This window comes from Ambystoma mexicanum, chromosome 7q (genome assembly GCF_040938575.1).
Source record: "Ambystoma mexicanum isolate Mex_15411 chromosome 7q, UKY_AmexF1_1, whole genome shotgun sequence".
Classification (NCBI taxonomy): Eukaryota; Metazoa; Chordata; class Amphibia; order Caudata; family Ambystomatidae; genus Ambystoma; species Ambystoma mexicanum.
Genome location: NC_090941.1, coordinates 79,849,250 through 79,870,651, shown reverse-complemented (window position 1 = coordinate 79,870,651; position 21,402 = coordinate 79,849,250).

The following is a 21,402-nucleotide window of genomic DNA, read 5'->3' as shown; positions in this document are numbered from 1 at the left end:
AGGCAGGTCTTGCTCCAATGTGCCCTGGGGTTGGCTAGGGAGCAGAGTTTACCTCTGCCTTCGACACTCAATTTTCAGCACACTAGTCGAGGGCTCTGGAAATTCAACTCTCCCAAAAGAGCTTCACATGAATTCTTCCTTCTGCCCGGATGGTTCAAAAGTAAATCAAAGAAAGAATGTAAGACACCTTGTTTTATATGCAAAGGTCTACAGGTGATTGGACAAAAGCAAGCCCGCTTTAAGCGGTCCAATCAATCTCCTTGAGACAAGTGGTCTTCGGCTTCTGACATTACACCCAGAGTGCTTTATGCTAAACGAAATGCAGGACACATGAAGGAAAGTGATGCACAGAGAGAAACAAGATAGTGCAACACCTCCTCATTGATGTCTTCATGACTACACTAACTCTGCCCCCTCCTCAGGCGCACATATCACATTCCCTTTGGAATGAAACACTCTGGTATGTGGTTAGTCCTTTAGGGTTGGGTTTGCCCTTTTATTCCTATTTCCCAGGACAACTCCTACCCACTTGGAGACGGTCCTGCTAGAGAGAGGTGTTACCAGACCTCACAAAGGATCAGAGTGAAGGCACAGTCTTTCAGCCTCTTGCTCTACAGGCTGGCGAGGCCAGCATGTCTGACCAGAATATACATAACACTTCACACCTGATCTGGGTGCATATTGCTGACACATATATACATGTATGATATAATCCAGATATGGCTCCTTATAGTTATGTGAATTACTGTTCACCATACAGTAAATTCAGATATGGCTTAATGCTTAGAGATTAAACTGCCATCAGCATAGTCATTTGTCATCACTATGTGGTTTTGGCACAAAGGGGCAGACTTTAAATGGAGCCTCTGTGCTGAAGTGACTAGGTTGTCAAAGCAGTTGTGAAAAGGGAACCTGAGATCTCTGAACATGCTGTGTGCCACTGGAGAACAGGCATTGCAGACCAGGAGACTGATGCAACAGGACACATGTCAATATGCTGATCAAAGGATGATCTGTGTAGCAGATCGCCCGCTCAGAGATAGAATTACCAGCATCATTTTATTAAGTAATACAAATAAAAAATGCCAGGGCATCTACACGTTTATCAGATATCAATTCCTTACATGACACCCAGCCAAACAGGTTGAGAACCACCCTTCTAATGGTCAGTTTCATACCAAAAGCGAGAAAATATACTAATGCCATTTGCACTAGAATGCTGAGATCCAGGCTTAGGCAGCATGTCCATTTTAAAACTCTGCAGAGATATGGCCTAATATAGATAGTAGTCTAGAATGTGGCCCAGTTTTCCATTGACCCTATCATGAATGAAGGCAATAAACTGATGAGCAACTTCTGAGCTCCGCCGCACCGAGCCTAACAAGATTGTTCTATATAGACCTCCTAATCCTATGAAGGAATTTTCATCAGAACTGTGCAATCGACTGCTCTAATTCCTCAAACCTAATACCAAAGTCATTATTATGGGTGACATGAATTTGTGATTGGGTTGTAAAAAGGTCACCTGGGATTTGTGCAGCTTGTCAGAGAGCCAATCCATATAAAGGGGAATGTTTTAGACTGGATTACCACACATAATATTGGTACAACTGCTCTAGTTGAAATTCAATGTCTGTGGGCAGACCATTTTTTCATCCACCTGGATAATATATGTGATGACAAAATAAGATATACAAAAATCCGAAATCAGTGGAAAACAACATGGAATATTACGAAACGTACCCCTACAGCTATGAGTAAATGACTACAGCCGCTAGCAACACGTTTCAATTTGCTAGATAATGCTAACAGAATGAGTGAGGAAATTCAGAGTACCCTACAAAAAGCGGATGATGTTCTGGCTCCCAAAATAAATAATCTGCTACCTGTCAGGAAAACTAATAGTTGGTTCACACCAGAAATACAGATCCTCAAATCAAAGAAAAATAAACATTTTTATAAATGGAAACTGTCTAAGTCAGAAAGTGATAGACAAACCTTTAATGAGGCCTCTAGAGCTTTCAAAAAGGCCATGATTGAAGCAAAAAGAAAATGCTGGACCTTAGAATACATGAGGCACAAGATGAGTCCAAAGAACTGTTTAAAATTCTAATTGTTGCGTTTCGTGGGCGGTACAAAAATGGTCGCTGCGGACAGAGAAACGTAGTCCGTTTTCTCGTTCCGTGGCGGCCATAGTAAACAAAGAAAATGACGACCATGGAAGGGGAGAAGGGACTACATGTAGTCCCTTCTCCCCTTCCATGGCGGCCATTCAAGTAAATAAAAAAAATTAACAGAAAAAATGGCCACCATGGAACATGGATAAGGGACTAGGTGTGGTCCCTTCTCCCTTTCCATGGTGGCCTGAAAGGAAGAAAAAAAGAACACTGAAGACCGGCGCGAGGGAGCGCAGGGACGTGTCCAGGTTTACAGTGAGGTAAGGCTAGAAATGCACCAATCGGTGCATTTGTTTTCTTGAAACTAACCACGCTGGGTACTAATACAGCTTAAAGAGCCTAGATACTCAATTTCACAGCTTAAACAGAGCACTTTTTATACAGCAGCTCCAAAGGCATGGAATACACGGCCAGAAGAAATGAGAAAGATGAACCTGGTTGAACATTTCAAGAACAAATTAAAAACATATCTTTTTAATTAACTTGTAGATGCCTCTGTGGTAACCATGCACCCCATTTCCACATCAGCTGAGCTCCATGTTTTATGTATTCTGTGGCGCCCATATGTGTACGGGTTCTGAGGAGTGCGTTACAAAGCTGTAAAGTAAAGTAAAATTACTCCAATTCCACTTTTAAAAGTGACATGCTGGGTTTTAATTCCCCTCCCGTAATCTGGGGGTTCTATGCTGATGCCCTGCTCAAGCCAGTCTGCAAGCGCAGAAAAGTCCATTGGCAGGCAGAGGCCTGCTGATTTTTCTGTGGTGTCTGTAAAGCCACCAGTATGACATGGAGACCCCTGTCAGCAATGCCATACTGTGAGTGCCCACCCGAGAGAAATTACATTTCCTCTCACAAGACCACCCAACCACAGGTAGTGAATTTAGGGGGATCCAGTGTTCCTCTCTTGTGTTGCCAACGGCAAGGCAAGACTGGACAGAGTACACATGGTTTCTTTTATATGGATACACAAGTGAATGAGAACTGTGGGGATGGGGAAGTGGTTGTATCAGTATGTGCATATGTTTGTGTATTGTGTGATAGTAGAGAAATGGGCATTATGAAAATGTGATTCCTCATGGAGAAGAGTATTTTCTCTGTAGGCGGTTTTCCCAATGTTCAGATAGAAATGCTTGGCATATTACTGACGCATAGATGCATGACAGTACTGGGAAGTGCTGTAGTGTTCCCTATTCATGTGTAGGCCAAGGTTTGTCAGATAGCATTGGCAAGATGCACCCTGAGACTCCAGATATGTAATCTCGGGTCTGCTTGATCATTTGGTAGCGTTGAAAAAGCCAGTGTGATAGGAATTCAAATGGAAGTCTTTCAAGTCTCCTATTTTAGTCTGTTGATTAGTGTTTTGGCCCTCTCTAAAACCATAACTATCGAACAGCCATTTTAGCGATGAGGTAATCAACAAGCCAAAAAACCCATACCTTGTTACTTTAAAAGACTTTCTGAATTAAAACCTACAATGCTTTAATCTACCTCTGCCTTTTTCTTAGTGTTTTAGTATTTACTTTGCAATGTTATGCTAGAGAGTGTTCAATAGAGTGGACTTATCATCCAAAGGGATCTATGAGCTAGAGAGAGATGCAAACATATGCAGGAAGACTGATAAGAAAGCTCGAATAAAAAGATTGGTTTTCAAATGTTTCCTGAATTTTATCAGATTAGTTCCACTGTGAAGTGAAGGTGATATGATATGATAGGTTATTTATAACATGCTTAATACCCAGAGGTTTCTAATCGCGGACTCAGGGATCGAACCTCTGTTGCTCTGTGTTGTCTTGCTTCCAAGGCGAGCATGATGGTGCTGAGCTATCCTGCCGAGATAGTGGGTAGCAAATTCCACATTCTGGCTGTTTGGACCGAGAACGTACAACCACCTTTCCTTTCAACATAGTAGGGCAGTTATTTTGTTTGATTGATTGGGTCTAAGAGCATGATTAGTGATACGAAATGTGAGTTTTTTGGAGAAGGGGGAGGAATTAGGCAAACATTAGCTTTTGAACACAATGCACATGCTTTTAAAGGCTAGCCACTTTCTTACCGGGAGCCAGCGTAAAGGAAAGGAGGGATATGGTCATATTCTTTAGACTTCAGGAAAGTTCTAATATCTGCGTTCTGAATTCTTTGGAGGCGTTGACACATGGACTCTGATATAGCCAAATAAGAACTGTTACTGAAATCCAGTCTGTACAGCATCAGATAATTAATGACAGTTACTCATTGGGGAAAAGAGTGGAAATAGAGTATGGGCCTAATTTGTTTAAGCAAAATGTGGTCACTGCATGGATTTGGCCTTGTAGCATAATGGAACTATTAATGATAGCACCCAGATTATTTACCTCATCTTTGGGTTTAGGACTATTGCCAATGTCTTCTGGGCAAAAGGAAAAAAGCTTACAGACTTGGAGTATAATTGATAAACATAATCTCTGTTTTGTCTGTGTTGATTTTCACATAGTCCTTAATCCCAACCAAGCAGTTTTTAGCTTGCTGAAATTGGGGATTTGTCACCTAATTGATGTCTGTCAGAATTTGAGTATCATTGGCGTAATTGAAAAACATTAGGTCGTGTTGATGTATAATCCTCATTAATGGGTGTATAAAGAGATTGACATCACTTCCTGTGGCCATCTTGGATCAACCCCATCTCAATCCCATTTCCAGCAGAGGGCCGCAAAAGGCTCCTCTAGGAACACCAATCAAGAAGAAATCTCCTCATCCCAACAACACGAGGGATAATATTAGAGAGACCAACCACTGATGGATGATGCAATCAGGTGACCTGAGCATGTGTCATCCCGTTTACCTTCTGGCTTCACTTTCTTTCTGGAGCTTCACTGCCAGCGGCCATCTTGGATTGGTGACATCACTTCCAGTGGCCATCTTAGATTGGGGACATCACTTCCTGTGGCCATCTTGGATCAGTGAATTCACTTTCTGTGGCCATTGTGGATCAACCCCAACTCCAGCTGAAGGCCACAAGAGGAACACCAATGGGGAAGAAATTGCCTCATCCCAGCAACACTAGGGACAATATCAGAGAGACCAACTACTGATGACTCGGCGATAAGGTGACAAAGGCATGTGTCACCCCTTCTGAACTCCCTAGGGGTCTCCAGCCATGAGCGCCCCAGTTCAGGGCACAACAGTGAAGGGTGAAGACAAGACAAGCTGTTGACCCCCCCCTTTGTCCCTTAGCCTAGAAGCTTTTGCTTTTGCCTTTCTCCCTGTTCAGTCTGTGAGTTCCCCAAGGTTCCTAATCACTGTACTGTCTCTCCACACTGTGATACTCACATTTAATTTATTCACTGCTGCTCCTCCTGCTGCTCCTCCTACTCACCTCTCCCTATGCTTTCTCCAATCACGCTACAACTTCTTCCTTTCCTATCCCTATTAAAAAACTCACTACTTAAAACTCCCACTACTCCATCTATCTTCCACCTCCTATCAACAAGCAAAGCCGACAAGCTAACCATACCTCCTCTAACACCTATCAACCTTGAATCTCTTTGTCAGAGATTCAACTTGTCTACTCTTCCTTACCTCATCAACTGAACATTGTACTCTGGAATGTTCTGTCTGTATGTAACAAAACATCCATTTTCATTGACTACTTTCACTCCAGCTCTCCTCCCTAGACCTTCTTGCAATCACTGAAACCTGAATTTCTCCATCTGAGTTTGCCACTTTGGTGACCCAACACGACTCTAACCTATCCTTTACTCACTCTGCTCGATTGACTGCAAAGATGGAGGCGTCGGCCATCTACTCTCTTCCCACCTCAATGCCTGACAAACCTTCAATGCCATGTCCTCTCCTACCTCTTTTGAGTCCACCATCTCTACTATTGCTCTGCCTCACTTGGTTCACATCATCTACATCTATTGCCCACCAGTTCCCACTGCACCATTCTTTGATGATCTTGGTCAACCCCTTGAGTCTCCTTCTACAAAACAACACCTAACATTCTAAGGTGGCTTTAACCTTCCCCCTTCAACCACTTCTCTGAAATCTGAACTTCAGTCTTTTCTTAGTGACCATACTCTCCACTCTATCCAGAACCTACCTACCCATACATGGGGTAACTCTTTGGACCTCTTATTCATCTGCACCTCTCTCTCAGCCACTAATACTATTGTCACACCATCCATATCTAATCACTACCATCTCCTTTCCACCCTCTGACCTTTCCTCACCCCTTGCCTAACCGATTACTAAAACGAAATGTAAACATTCTGCCATTTTCCCCTTTCTCTCTGACCTACAGTTCTCACTCTCCTCCTTCCCACCCACTGGCTTTTCCACCAACACTGCCTTCTCCATCTTCCAATCCTTACTATATGACACATTCTCCTCTCACTTCCCATTTCTTACTTTCATCCCTAAGGCTCAGTATCCCAACGATGAATCACCCCATTCATATGCTCTCTCCACGCAGGCATGCATCGGATTCTGTGCAAATGGAGGTGTACCCACTCACATGAAGACCTGCAACTCTACCTGTCTGCCCTGAACATTCTCAAGTCCATTCTTGATAGAACAAAAAGGGAATTCTATCTAACCCTCATTGACTCTCACTTCAACCATCTTTGCTGGCTACAGGGTACCCAAAACATACTCCTCACTCCTCCTAGGTCTATTACTTTCAACACCACTCTCACAGCTAATGACCTAGCTGAATAATTCACTGTAAAAACTTTCAAAATTAGAGAATCTCTACTGTCCCCCCTCACTCTGCTTTCTCCAACATTGTACTCTCTGCCTAACTGACCATCACCCTCTGTCTCTATCTCCCATGCTATTCACACTAATACTGACAAAGTCCTATCTCTACTGATGGAGGCTACTCCCTCATGTGCCCCATCGGACCCTCTTGCTCCTCAGCTACCCAAGCCTATTGCCCCTTTAGTGGCCTTTCACCTCGCTGAGCTCTTCAACCTGTCCTTTGACTTTGCTTGCTTTCCCTCTGTTTTCAAAGTAGCAACTGTCATTCCTTGCCTAAAAAAGCAAGGAGCTAATCGGATCCTACCGGATAAATTTCACCACATGTCTATTCTTACGCACTACTCTAAAGTGCTTGAAAGGGTTGTGTTCAAATATCTTATCAATTTCTTAGACATCTTCAAAATGTGAGACTCCCTACAAGCAGGTTTCTGCTCCTGTCACTCCATGGAAACTGCTATGATGAATGTGTTGACTTTATCACCTCTTGAACCTATCCTCTATCCTAATTCTTCATGACCTGTCTGCTGTGTTTGACACTGTCAATCACTCTGATCTTCATAATGCACTTTCTCATGTTGGGATTCGCGATCAAGCCCTTGACTGGATAGAACCCTACCTCACACCTCGCCAATTTTCTTTCTCCTGGAGAAACAGCACCTCTCAAGATATTCCTCTAACTGTTGCTGTTCCATAAGACTCTGACTTGCATATGCTCCTCTTAATACTCTACTCTGCTCTTGGGGCACTAATTCCCTTCACTGGATTCTCGTACTGACTGTTTGTGGACAACACCAAATCTGCTTCTCTTTTCTTCAACTCTCCTCTGATTTCTCTATCAAAATGTCCAACTGTCTCACTGCCATTAAATACTGGATGGCTTTGCACTCTCTGATATTAAACTCCACCAAAAAAAGGTGCTATTCTTCCCTGCCAAAAGTTCTCTTTCATCTCTTCTTCTGCCTATACAGTTCCCACCAGAAACCCTCCCCTACTCGTATTCATCTTGAAACCTAGGCGTCATCTATGATCCTTCTCATACCTTCTCTACTTTCATTTCCAAAACTGGAATAGCAACCCGCCTCAACCTTCTGAATGTTAGGAAAACCAGGCACCTTCTTCCTTTCAACACAGCAAGCATCTCTTTACAACTCTTGTCTTCTCTAAACTTGACTACTGTCCCAGTATCCTCTTTGGTCTCCCCAACTATGCGTGCTGTCCCTTCGACAAGATCATTAACTTCGCTACCAGGACCCTCTTTGAACTCCATCACTTCACAACTACTTACCGGGATGGATGGCTGACGATGCAAAACAGGGCCAGATATAAATGTCATCTTCTGATTCACAAATCTATCCACAGTAACGCACCGTATCTATCCTCCTCTATCTAACTCTACAAGCCTTATCATAATCTGAGTTCTGCCTCCTTTTCCAACCCTTGTGGTGCTTCGCCTCTCTATACTTCCTTTTGATTCTGTTCTTGCTCCACTTGCATAAAATTCTCTTCTGTTGGACCTCCGAGACACAGTTCACATGGATTTGTTCAAAACCAAATAAAAAGCCTACCTCCTCACCTCCGGGTTACCCTCTTAACCTACCTCTCACCTACCTGCTAGCTATCATTTTTCCCTCGCCTCTAACCTGCATCTGTCCCTCACTTCCTTTGCCCCCACTCAAGCACTTCACCCATCATGGTTACATCCCAAACAAAGGTGCCGTACTGCATACCTGCACTTAAAAATGGCCAATGTTGGTTGTCCCTAATCTATGTATGTCCACTTATGTATAGTCCTTGGTGACTGTTCCATTTATTCCCCTCCACAACCTGGCCAGAATGTACATCAAACTCACCCTATTGTAAGAAGCTCACTGCTTCCTGTCAAATCTGATTTCTTATCTATTGAACTTTCTTTTGTGATCAAAATAGCGTTGATCCTCCTGTATATAAATAAATAGATAAATATATTAAAAATATATAAATATATAAATATATAAATAAATAAATAGAATCAAATGGGCGACAATGCTGAACCCTGTGGAATTCCACAGGTTATTGGCATAGGATGAGAGCAAAAAGGTCCCATACACACTTGCTGGTATCAGTCGGTTAAAAAGGAACAGATCTATTGAATGGCCTTACCTCTCAAATTGCAATCATGGAGTTGAGAAAGTAAAATTCCATGATTGACAGTATCTCATGTGTCGCGAATAATTCCAAAACAATAAGAACACGAGATCAGTCCTCATCTGTTTTCTCTCTAAGATGATTCTAACCTGGTGGTAGTAATGTATTTCCTCCACTTCATTGGCCTAAAAATTAACTGATTCCTGTTGAGTATTCCTGTGTTCTTAACAAAGGCTTAATTTGGGTGTAAACCGTTTCTTTCCATCACACATTGTGTGTCATGATTGGGGCAATGTCATCTAGCATCTCTGCGGTGCGTAGGTTTAACAGTTCAACTAGCATATTTGGGTAATTAATAGAAGACAATGTCATAATATGGGGATTTGCCACAAGGTAATTGGTAGTTCTCTCTTTTGGGACTTTTTCCCAATCACATGTAGAAGATGAAACAGTGAGTGTGGGTAACTCCATAGGCAAATAGAAAGGTATCGAGCCATGATCTGACTATGACAGATGCAGAGGAGGATCTGCCATTATATTAACTTGATGAGTGAAGAGTTGGTCCAAGGTATGATTGGCTTTATCAGTCTGAAAATGAACTTGGGGTGAAAAAAATCCAGCTCTTCCAAAGATTCAACCAGAGGAGCTACAATAGCATCTGACCTAGCTCCGGTCCAGTAGTTAAAATCAGCTAAGAGAATAATCTTGTTGCATAGCATTGATAACTCAAACAAATGTTCAGCTAGTTTATGAACAAATTGATCCTTGGAGCCTGGAGGTCTATAGAGAAGCACAAAGAAAGTTGGCTTACCAGATTTAGTAAAGAGTTTAAACGTCGATTATTCAGTTGAGTCCAAATCTAAGTTAACACAGGGTATGATGTTAAATTCTGATGTACAGATAATGGCTGGACCCCCAACCCTTTTTGTTTGTTCTTGACTTTGAGATTTATCTATGTGTTGTTAAGGTAAAATCTGCCATTAGTGTAGCATTGATATCTGGAATCCAAGTCTATGTGATAAATAAAATATCTAGGTTTTGATCAATAATAAGATCATGGATTAGATGGCGACTGTGGACAGTTCCCATTGCAGAAATATGTTTTTGCCTGTCAATCCGGGTGAAGTCTATAAGGCCAGTGAAATGCCCTGTCTTGATTGTTGGAGAAAATAAAGTGAAGTTTCCTATAAGTACAGTACTTTCCCCTAGAAATAAAATGAGCAGAATAGCTGCAAAAGCAATCCTACCACATTCCGTTATTAATCAGGTAGGCCCCAGGCAAGAATTCCCTCTGTTGGTGCATACCCATATCTCAAAGTATCAGGCCTCAGTTTCCTCCAGAAATAATAGACAGTTACCAATTCTCAACTTCAGCCCATAATATAGGGCAGTTTACAATGTCAAATTGTATTGTTAAGTCCACAAAACTGAAAATCAAACGTGTAAGGCTCTCCAAGGTGATATTCAGCAGGGTTCAGCACTAGAGTAATCTACTGTCACCTCCATGAAATCCTACTTCAGAGTTGGACCAAAGTACTGAGAGACTGATAAATATCCAAGGGCAGGTATCTCTGGATAATCTTGGTAAAAACATGGAGGTTGAGCCCAACAGCGCAATCAGCCAATGAGGTTCATCAACACTTGTGCTGTCTGCACAAATTTGCTTTCCACTATTGTAGCTAATTCCTAAAATGACAGCACCAAAACTATTCAAATATGCTTCTACAAAATGGAGACTAATTTGTCATCCATCAGAAGGTATTTAGATTCTAAAGGGAAATATAAACCTTATCAGGAGTTTTTTTTTCTCACTGTTGGAACAGAGCAACAAGCCTTTGAATAACTAAATCCCTCTGAATATTCATACATTGACCATCCCAGGCACCATAATTCACTGATTTTGGGTTCTTCTGTACTAGCTGCTTCCTCTCACTAAAATGATAAACATATTTCATTGGATTTCAGTGTTCCGAACAATTATTGTTTTGTCCAACAAACCTTCTTGACATCTGCTCTTGGAGCAGCAATGGGCATATCATGTGTAGGGTTGCACATGGTCCCCCTCTGATGTTCCCTTTTGTCCCCCACCCTTCATTCACACAGGTGTTGCCTGTTTTGCTTGATTCTTCTACCCTGCTCCCCCTTATCCCCCCCCCTCCAGCCTACTTCTGCAGGAGTCTGTCCTGATAGATTCTGGTTTCACCATCACTGTTGTGTGGCCAATGCTGGATTTGACTTTTACGGACTTCATTGATTCACAGTGTGTCACCATTTCTCAACTATCATGCTGGACTTCCTTTGCATCTTGTACTCATGGTGGCCCTGAATCATGCAGTTCCAATCTTCATCTTGTATCCTGACTTGCAACATTATGTGTTACTAATGACTTTGGCAATTGTATTCGCTCTCACCTCTTGCTTCTCCACTCTTTTTGACTGCTTACTCTCTGTTCTCTCCTTTTCTCCCTTTCTTCCTTTTCTTATCTCCTCCCCTCATCCCCTTACTTTCTTCTATGCACTTACTCTATCAGAATTGTCCTTGGACCTATTATGATAGCAACCTCGTCTGTCTTCTCCCCCTTACTTGTTCACCCCCTCCCCCACCTCCAGCACTATCTGAAATGTTCTCAGTCCTAAAACGATAGTCGCTTGTTTTGTTCAACCCCTCCCTTTCTGCACCCCTCTCCCTCACCTTTTGTTTTTCTGCGGCTGTCAGTATGGTCTAATTTATCCTCTTCTTCCGAAAATGCCCCCGACTCCCCTTCCTCCCTTTCCACCTCACCTTGAAGTCTCCGGCGTTGTGACAGCGTTGGGTTGTCTTTTACTCGAGTCTTTACTCCTTTTTTTTGTAGATGAAGGCGACCAAGGTAGGACGCCACAGTGACACCCAAAGGGTGGTCTGTGGCAACCCTCCGCAGCCGCCGAGTACTGGGGAAAAAGCCAAAGGCATAAAAAACCCCGGAAGAGATGAGATTCCGCAGCTGAAGGAGGCTCGAGTATTATGACTCCAAAGGATACTGTAGTGAAGCAGGAACGGATCCAACACAGCGGAGGTGCTGACAAGAAAGGCAGATAGCGATAGAAAGAGTGAAGCCGTAAGTACTTCAGCCAGAAATGGTAGGCAAGGCAATCCAAATAACAGGCAGCGGTCGATACACGGGAGGAGCAATAGGTAAATCCAAGCAGGAATGGGCGAGGCAGGGCAATCCGTTATGCAGGCAAAAGTTGGAACCGGGAAATCAGTGGAGAGAAAAGAAAAGAAGGAGAGAGGAAGGAGAACAAACTCCGCGAGAGAGGAAGGAACCAGGGTAGCCAGGTAAAGTAAACTGAAAGAAACAAAGGGAAGCGCACTCACGGAAGACGGGAGGGTGGAAGGGAATTGTAAGAGGACCAGAAAAACAGGCGGGGAGGAAACGATGGAAGAAAACAGTAATAACCCGAAAGGGAATACCAAACGGAGATAGCGCAGGCAAGAGACAGAACGAAAACTGTACGTTGCAACGCAACCCGACCCCGGAAGTGAAATGTATAAATACCGGTGTCGGGAGGCTGCAGGAAACAACTAGACCGACACCTCACGTTTTCATTGGACGTGATGGTGCCAGTAAAGGCGGACGCAGTCTCCACCTATTCCACAGCCGCCAGATACCCCGCGGTGTGACAGTATGCCCCCTCCCCAGGCCCACACCCCCAGGTTTAGAAGGGTTCTTGACATGGAACTGTCGTAGAAGGAAGGGGGTACGTAAGTGGGATCTGGGTTCCCATGTGTCCTCAGAGCTTGGATAGCCTTTCCAGTGGACCAGGTACTCCAATCGACCTTGATGATAACGAGAGTCGCAAATACGGGAGACCTCATAAAATTCTTTAGAGGGGTCCGGAGGTACTGATACCTTCCCTTTCGTCCGAAGCCATTTGTCTTCAACAAATGTCTTTAGTTGGGAGGTGTGAAACACTGGGTGCACTCGGCGTAGTTGTGTGGGTAATAGGAGACGAAAGGCCACTGGATTAACCACGTGTGTTATCTTGTATGGCCCGATGAATTTAGGTGACAATTTTGAAGGACGCACCCACCGTGGTAAGAACTTAGTGGAGAGAAGCACTCTAGAACCGACTGTCCAATCTGGGACAGGTCTCCGGTGTTTGTTGGCTTGGAGCCTGTTCCTGTCTTGTGTTTCTTTGAGTCCCTGTCTAGCCCGGTCTTGGGCCTCTTTTACGGTTGCTAATGTTGTTTCAACAAAAGGGACTGAGGACTCGATGTCAGTCAATGATAGAAAAATACGGGGATGGAAACCGTAAGTACAAAAAAAGGGGCTGGTACCGATGGCAGAATGGGAAGAATTATTGTACGAGAATTCAGCAGTGGGAAGCAACTGGACCCAATCGTCTTGTTGTTGATTAACGAAACATCGAAGATACTGTTCTAATGTACCATTGAGACGTTCCGTCTGACCATTTGATTGAGGGTGGAACCCAGAGGTCAGAGCTCTTTCTATGCCCAACCGCCGACAAAAGGCTGCCCAAAAATGCGAAGTGTATTGGGTGCCACGGTCAGAAATGATTTTGGTAGGTAGACCGTGTAGTCTAAATATGTCTTTGAGAAATACTCCTGCCATCTTGGAGGCTGAAGGCACTCCGGGTAAAGGTGTGAAATGTGCCATTTTGGTAAAAGAATCAACGACCACCATTATACAGGTGCATCCTTGAGATTCGGGCAATTCCACTATGAAATCGGTAGATAATGTGGTCCACGGGCCTGTGGGAACCGGGCATGATTCCAACAATCCCAATGGTCTTTGGGTAGAAGACTTGTTACGGAGACAGGTGATACAAGATTGCACGTATAGTCTGGCTTCTTCCTTCATCTTTGGCCAAAAGAAATAACGCGATAAGAGATCTTGTGTGTTTTTTACTCCACGATGACCTGCTATCTTGGTATCATGACACCAGAACAAGGCCGTCCTTCTCAAGGATGTGGTTGGCAAGTACAACCTTGCGTTGACTAAATACAGCCCATCTTTCAGAATGTACTCCGACTTCTCTCCCTGCATTTCATCTTCAAATCTCTCTCTTGAATCATCCTTGACTTGTTGTAGGAAAGTCGATACCAAACCGATACAGGGAGATCTAGCAAACATCAATTCAACGGCGGTTTCCTGTTCTGACAAGTAGTCACTACGTCGGGACAGGGCATCAGCCACAACGTTTTGCTCTCCCGGGATGTAGGTTATGTTAAAGTCGAATTGAGCAAAGAAATGAGCCCACCTAGCCTGCCTAGTATTGTAGCATTCAAATTGACGTAACACTTGTAGATTCTTATGGTCGGTACGAAGGGTGAAAGGGTGTTCACCACCTTGAAGGAGATGTCGCCATTCAGTGCAAGCTAATTTCATGGCCAGCAGTTCCCTCTCTATAACAGAATAATTACGCTGACTAGGATTCAGTGTCCTAGAGTAGTACGACACTGGATGTTCTTCACCCTGATTTTCCTGCAGCAAGACTGCTCCTACAGCAGCTGAAGAGGCGTCCGTCTCCACGATGAAGGGTTTGTGTTGATCAGGTTGTCTTAGTATGGGAGCGGAGCAAAAGGCCTGTTTCAGTAGTAGAAATCCTTTCTCAGCCTGAGAAGTCCACTGAAATGGTAGGGAGGACTTTTTAAGGAGTGTGGTCATCGGGAGTACCCTGTGAGAGAAGTTCGGAATGAACTTCCGATAGAAATTTGACAATCCTAGGAATCTTTGGATCTCCTTCACAGAATTAGGGGATGGCCAGTCCAAGATAGATTTAACCTTCTGAGGATCCATCGATATTCCCTCAGAGGAAAGAACGTAACCCAGATACGAGATAGATGTCACAGAAAACTTACATTTTTCCAACTTGACTGAAAGGTGGTTGTCTTTGAGTCTGCGGAACACCTCTTTGACATGTGCAACATGTTCTTCCTTAGAGAAGGAAAAGACCAAAATGTCATCGAGATATACGATGACTGAGTGTCCTAAGAGATCCGAAAAGAGTCTGTCCATAAAACGTTGGAATGTAGACGGCGCGTTCACCAGGCCAAAGGGCATCACTTGGTACTCATATAACCCAAAAGGGGTTCTGAACGCCGTCTTCCACTCGTCCCCTGCTTGGATCCTAAGCAAATGGTATGCATTACGGAGATCGAGTTTGGTAAACACCGTGGCTGACTCTACAGCATGGATGATTTCTGAGATCAGGGGCATCGGGTACCTGTCCTTGACAGTAACTTTGTTCAGCCCCCGGTAGTCTATACAAGGTCGTAGCTCCTGGGTGTCTTTTTTAGGTATAAAAAACAAAGAAGCGCCAGCAGGGGATTTGGAGGATTTGATTAGATCGTTGGCCAGATTCTTATCTAGGTAGTCTCGCAAAACCTGTCTTTCTAGTACCGTCAAAGGATACATCCGACAAAACGGGACCAAAGCACCAGGATGTAAATCGATGCTACAGTCTTCTGGTCGGTGGGGAGGAAGTTCCAAAGGGTTCTTTTCCGTAACCACTTCGGTATATTCCTGGAGATAGGCGGGTATACAATGAATGGTCTTTGCTTCTTCTTCTCCACAGGAGGTTTGGATGGTAGAAAAAGTGGGTTTTGCCAAACAGTTTGTCTTGCAGTGCTCGGAGTGAAAACTCAACAGGTTTCTGGACCAGTCTATGGTGGGATTGTGTTTACGTAACCATCCAATGCCAATGATCAGAGGAAAGTGGGCCGCTCGGATTAAATCAAAAGAAAGACGTTCGGAATGCTGCCTGATGTGCATCGTGAGGATTTCAGTGGCATGAGTAATGAGGCCTGAGCTCAAAGGTTCCCCATCAACACCTTCCACCTTTTGATCTTCCGTCTTGGCAATCCGTAACAAGCCCTGGCTTTCTGCCCAATGAGTATCCATAAAGTTCCCAGCAGCCCCGCAATCAAGGAGTGCTTGGGTTTGAATGGAGTTCTTGCCAATCAGAAGAGTAACGGTCATTACCATGAGTCGGGCATCATCTGATTCATCTGAACGGTCAGAAGTAGTGACTGAAAGTGTAACAAAGGGACTGGAATCACTCCCTCGGTAATAAGTCCCTAAGTTTACCGAGGGTGCTCGTTTCCCGAGCGCCGGGGAGGAACAGACGGACAATCCCGAAGCAAATGAGATGAGGATCCGCAATACATGCATAGATTTCCTTCTCTTTGTCGTCTGCGTTCTTCAGTAGTGAGAGGGGAACGAGTGGTTCCGATTTGCATAGGTTCTTCTCGTGAAAGACGTGTAGAGGGAGGTGGCATTGAGGAAGGAGGGACAAGGGGCATGGCACCACCACTCTTGATCTTGCGGCGCTCCGCTCGACGTTCTGACAGTCGGAAGTCGATCCGAAGTGTTGCAGTGATCAAATCTGCAAAGTTTAGGGGACGTTCAATACGTGCAAGTTCATCCTTCAACTCTTCTCGAAGACCCCTTCGAAAAATGGCATACTGGGCCTGTTCTTGCCACCCAGCTTCCGCTGCGACTTGCTTAAACGAAGTGATGTAGGACATCAGGTCAGAGCTTCCTTGCCTGATATCTAAGAGGTCCTCAGAGGCCATGTAGGTGCTTTCGGTTCGTAGAAATGTCTGTCTCATCAGGGTTTTGAAAGCATCATAGTCTTGGAGAACCGGTTCGGTTCTGTTTACCAGTGGGGTGGCCCAAGCCAAGGCATTGCCAGACATATGAGTTATCATATATCCCACCTTGGCATGACCCGTAGAAAAGGCATGAGCCCGAAAAGAAAAATGCAGGTGGCAGGCATCCAAGAATTCTTGTAACCTCTTAGGCGACCCATCAAACTTCCCAGACACCAGTGGCAAAGGGGGTAAGTCAGCAGTGGGTGGATCCCGCTCTGCTACTCTTTGTTGTAGCGCAACGTTGGCGGTCTTGAGGTTTTGAACTTCCAAGTTCAGGCCTTGAACCGCCGCAACCAATTCCTGGACCTGTTGCGGCGTAGCCATATCTGATTTTGGGCGTTGCAAACTGTCAGTATGGTCTAATTTATCCTCTTCTTCCGAAAATGCCCCCGACTCCCCTTCCTCCCTTTCCACCTCACCTTGAAGTCTCCGGCGTTGTGACAGCGTTGGGTTGTCTTTTACTCGAGTCTTTACTCCTTTTTTTTGTAGATGAAGGCGACCAAGGTAGGACGCCACAGTGACACCCAAAGGGTGGTCTGTGGCAACCCTCCGCAGCCGCCGAGTACTGGGGAAAAAGCCAAAGGCATAAAAAACCCCGGAAGAGATGAGATTCCGCAGCTGAAGGAGGCTCGAGTATTATGACTCCAAAGGATACTGTAGTGAAGCAGGAACGGATCCAACACAGCGGAGGTGCTGACAAGAAAGGCAGATAGCGATAGAAAGAGTGAAGCCGTAAGTACTTCAGCCAGAAATGGTAGGCAAGGCAATCCAAATAACAGGCAGCGGTCGATACACGGGAGGAGCAATAGGTAAATCCAAGCAGGAATGGGCGAGGCAGGGCAATCCGTTATGCAGGCAAAAGTTGGAACCGGGAAATCAGTGGAGAGAAAAGAAAAGAAGGAGAGAGGAAGGAGAACAAACTCCGCGAGAGAGGAAGGAACCAGGGTAGCCAGGTAAAGTAAACTGAAAGAAACAAAGGGAAGCGCACTCACGGAAGACGGGAGGGTGGAAGGGAATTGTAAGAGGACCAGAAAAACAGGCGGGGAGGAAACGATGGAAGAAAACAGTAATAACCCGAAAGGGAATACCAAACGGAGATAGCGCAGGCAAGAGACAGAACGAAAACTGTACGTTGCAACGCAACCCGACCCCGGAAGTGAAATGTATAAATACCGGTGTCGGGAGGCTGCAGGAAACAACTAGACCGACACCTCACGTTTTCATTGGACGTGATGGTGCCAGTAAAGGCGGACGCAGTCTCCACCTATTCCACAGCCGCCAGATACCCCGCGGTGTGACAGCGGCTCTACCAGAAATGTTGTGAGGCCTGGTGCGATAGTCGCCTGTCTGTTTCCATTTCATTACCACTCTCCCCCTCCCTTCCTTATCTATGTCTTAGCTCTTCCACTATCTGAAATGTCATCAGGCCAAGTTCGATAGTTAATTTCACATTCTTATTGTTCATGGCCTGTAAAAATGTCATTGTATTTTCCATTGTTCCCTCCCTTGCCTTGAAGCGCTTTGAAACACATTGTGTATATGCGCTATATAAATTAACTATCAATTCATATCATATCATGCACATTCAGATCACCACCCCTCCCAAACGATTTAGATTGCGGAAAATATATCAAACTGCAGAGAATGTCTAGAGGGCGATCTTGGGGGATGAGAGAATGTATGAGTGAAAGTAGTTGAAGGGGATCACATGTATTTTAGGAACTTAAATAGGGGAATACTAACCATTGCTTCGGGATAATGTCATTTAGAATACATTGCATGGGTGAGACATTCACAACATGAACTAAGGTTGCATTCAAAAATATTCCAGAATCCTTGCAGGCCATGTCAAAGACACAGAACAATAAGGCTTCATTCCTTGCTTGATTATCACATTCCAATTCCCAGGCGCAGCAAGGAACACACACGTGCACCCACGTATAACTGTACCAAGTTAGCCCTTTAAACAATTAGGTAGGAATGTCAGTAGTTGAATGAGAGATGGATGGCGGCCCAGTATGAAGGCCACACTCATGGGAGCTGGGGCAGAGGTTTTGAGCTGCCAAAACAGGAACTGAGATTTTGGGAACTAGCGCCCCACCAGAAGAATGGTAATTCTATTTGAATTACCAGATGGACAGAAACATTGCTCCTAAATCCTTCAAGAATTGGATGGATTAGTAGGACCTTAGGTACATCCCCTGGGAGGGGTAACTGATACACGGGGCAGCTGAGCACAACAGGGTCCATGATTTGTGCCAGGGAGAGCAAAGGGTGATGCCAAATTATATGATTATGATGGGAAGTCATGATGGGGTTGCCTATCTGTCTGGGATGAGAAAAGAGTTGCCTTGTTTGGGAGGACCAGACTGACCTCGAAGTTATCTGCTGAGTTCAGGTTGATGACCAGGTGCACATCATGTGGTTAGGAAAGAAGACAAAATTTTGGTTTCTCAAATGTAACCAATTACCTTGCAGCGTTCTGAGATGACTGGTCACCCACGTGGGGAGAAGACGGAGTAGAAGATGACACCCCCAATCGGCACAGTGGTTGTATGTAATCATTAGCATTTATATAGGCGGTAGCCAATGAGGGTGGGGGATTAATACTGTATATCGAATACATCATGAATGACAACGTTTGTGTATATAAAGCAGACCCCATTTAGCTAAGGTCAGAGAGCTCTTTGTCAGTGGACCTATACACCATTGTTGCCATTTTCCTTTTTGTACACAAAATAAATCTCTTGTTCTTCCTTGCGGGTTGTTTTTTTATGTCTGATTGTTGAGGAGTTACCTTACAATTCTTAGCTAGAACTTGTTCGCATTTATTTATATTTGTAATAACACTCGTTCTGCTATCTATTGAGACTCTAGAGGACTTGTTTTTATGAACAGAAGGACACTCTGCAAACCCATTGTTCTCCCTTTGTCTTTCACCACTCAGCATCAAACCACAAAGTTGTATTTACCCTTGATGAATGGGTTCGAGGTTTGATAAAAATGTCATACCAGCTTATAACATCGGGACGATAGTTCTCTCAGATGCTGTGCTGACTTTTGAATTTTATAGCAGACAAAGGCGGCCACAAAGAGCACCAAACCATTTTTTAGGCTAAGACTTAATCAAAACACCTTTTTCCAAAATTATCACTGTCCCTCTATGAAGAACTGAACTATCCCCGGGAGCTCAAACTAACCCTACGGAACGATGTTGCGCCACCTATCTAAACGGGATAGATGGAAACATTTTCCTCCACTAAACTCAAATTGATTGTCTTAGCCACATTTCAGATAGATGTAGGCTTCTTAAAATTCCACAGTTCTCCATTGGTACATAACTCATTTAGAGATGTCGCAGGAGCCAACCAACTGGCATTTAAAGGGGAAATGTTCTCTTTGTTCCACCCACCTATAAAAATGCATCCATGGGATTTGTCCACAAATCAAGTAATTTATTGGCCTATGGCCACCTGCGATAATTCCCATAACCATGCACAATTTTCGCAGCAATATTAAAAAATTGATTAAAAAGTGTTGAAAAGGAAAAGGAAAGGCACATAGTCGGTCAACCGGTTTCAGTGACATGTGGGTAGTCATGTTCTTCAGGACCATCAACAGCATGGATATTACTTTTGTAGGAACCACTTTCCTTCTTTCAGTGGTGGCAACCAGGCAAGAATTAAGCACCCTGGGAGAGAGACAGTGGACATCTTGTTCAGTGTCTAAAGTGACTCCTGCACTTCTCATTGCATTCACGTTATCCCATCTGTGGGATTTTATATTATTTTCTTTAAAAACAGTCTAACACAGGCTCCCACCCTCAGGACATAGTTAAACACCTACCTGTGAGAGACCAAAGGCTGCTAGCGGTCTTCACTTGTGGGGTGATACGTTCTGATGTTGTTACAGCGCCTTGCTGTGTATGAGGATGCCACCTAATAATAGTTGATACACATAATACTCCTATTATTCTCAATGATATGTTGCTATTCGTCAGATCTCTACTACTGGTCTGTACTGTGCCCCACTTGGGAGGCATAATCCATTGGCCCTGTTACGATTCAAAATAAATCCCTGCAGCTTGTGTACTTCTTGTGCAGTTATTTACCACTGCCGGCTACAATGTTTTCATCTTGACAGCCATGTAGTTCGAACGAGAGCGCGTTGCTATGCTATGCCCCTTTCTCTCTCCACCTGCTGACACACGGACGGGTCAGGTGACTCCTAGATGCAACTCCCTTATTTTTTAATTTCTGCTGCATCATCTTAACGCGGCTATTGACAGAATGTCCCTACACTCTTCACATGCAGCGCTCAGCCCCAATATTACCATACGTGTGGTATTTTCTTTGTTATATTGGTTGTTGTCAGTGTACAAACTCATACCATCTGTCTACTATACTCTGCATCTGACCAAGATTCTTAAAGAAACACTTGGGTGATCCCGTGTACCTGTTCCTATTGTGGGTCCTACAGATCCCTTTTTGGCAAACTCCATATTTCCATGGCAGCGTTTGTCACACAGTCTGGCTATTATGATGGGAATTATGTGCTGGCCTCTTTGCATATGTGTGGTGAGTATAAAAATAGCATCAACTGGTTATTCACATTCATATTACGGCATGTTTCATAATAGTATTATTTTTAGCAGTATTTTAAATGGAAACACTATTCCCATTTTTATTTAACAAACAGTAGCTATCTT